Genomic DNA, 1,719 nt, shown 5'->3' on the forward strand with positions numbered 1-1,719 from the left:
TGTTGTTTGGCGGGCCCGGGCTGGGGATTCGAACCCGCCACCTTAGGTGTATGTGGCTGGCGCCTTAGCCGCTTGAGCCACAGGCTCCGAGCCTCTTGCTCCAGTTTTTAAATACAACAGTTCTAGGACAATACTGGGATTGTCGGAGACCAAGACTATTGTTTTTCACTTTCAGCTCTTCATGAGGGAGGAGGTGACTGTACTGGCTGCCTGTGATTTGGGAACCCCGTTCCGTAGTGCTCCCCAGTTCTAGCCATGACCCTTTGGCACAGCACTCACTAGCCAGAGGCTGGGCAGACTCTGCCAGTTTCAGCAGGGCTGGAGCAGAGGGGCCTGCTGGCTGTCCTGGGGTAGCCATTCAATTCCCCTACTTGGGGGCAGCAGCAACTTTTTGCAATCACAATTATAATCATTAATTACTGTTGTTCCCAGCCTCACAGTGGGGTGTTCCTCACCACCCTTTCCCCAGAGCACACTCCAGTCCACAAGCAACCAAATAGCTCAATACCTGTTCAGCGGTTCTCAACCTGTGGGTCGTGACCCACAGGAACTATATTAAAGGGTTGCAGCATCAGGAAGGCTGAGAACCACTGTGCTAAATGACCAGCCCTTGCATCCCCAGCCCAATAGCACCAGTCTTACCCTTCTCTCCTCTCCCCATCCCAAAACTTTGCCCGGGCTGTCTACCCTGCGTCCACTCGTCTTCCTCTGCTCTGTACCTGTGGGGAGTGGGAATCTTTTCAGTGGTTCTGGTCTTTGGATGAGAAGGAATTTTGTGTGACAGAAAGGCTGGCATGCTTGGGTTTAGGGCTGAACTTAGCCCACCCATAGCAAAGTCACCAGGCTGGGGACTGGCGTTTTTACCTCTGAAAATGAAGAGGTAATTTATAGGTGTCCTAGTTTAAACTCTACCAATTCCAAGACAGCCCTTTAGATAAAGAAGTGGCAGTTCCAGGGTTGTGTGTACCAGTCTGCCACTGGCCTGCCCCATCTCTGGGAAAAAACACCTTGAAGTCCTCAAATGGAACTAGTCGTCTGGTCCACAAGGTGAGACTATAATGTCGACACTACTTACCTTCTGAGCACAATAGACTGTTGAGGGCCCTGCAGCCTCGAGTTTCTGTTTTAAGAGAGATCTTTAAAAACCTCTTGCAGCTGCAGGACTAGCAGGATCCCTTACTCACTGCTGAACCCTCCCCCACACTACACTTCTTAGAGCTACAAGCCCTGTTGGTCCCCTCTGGGTCTCAGCTTGCCATCTGAGGGATCTAGGCTAAAAAGGCCACACAAAGAGGAGTTGAAGTGCAGTAGGAATTAAATCGTCAGCTGCTATTGAGTTGAAAATGTTGCTGCACTGGGGCATTGATTGCAGAGGGCCCCATTCCCTCAATGAAAATAATTTTAAGTTTAATGATCTCAAGATCAGGTGTAGAAATAAAGGTTCTTCTCAGTAATACCTGTGAATCCCTGGCACTGATACTGAAATGGCCTCAGTTGCTACCAGTTCGTTCTGCCCCCCCCCCAACATAAACCCAGTAAGTAGAGACGGATATAAACAGGTCTGTATGTCTATATCAAAGTTTCAAATTGTGTGCTTGGCCAATTGCTAAACGCCAGGCTTTCCTTTAGAAACTGGAATTAAGTTATTGAAGAAAATAGCTCACGACTGAACACGTGTTTAGTAACTAAGTAACCTGAAGGCCTGCGATGTTAGGACGC

The sequence above is a fragment of the Otolemur garnettii genome, unplaced genomic scaffold (assembly GCF_000181295.1).
Source record: "Otolemur garnettii isolate 467f Iridium unplaced genomic scaffold, OtoGar3 scaffold00082, whole genome shotgun sequence".
NCBI lineage: Eukaryota > Metazoa > Chordata > Mammalia > Primates > Galagidae > Otolemur > Otolemur garnettii.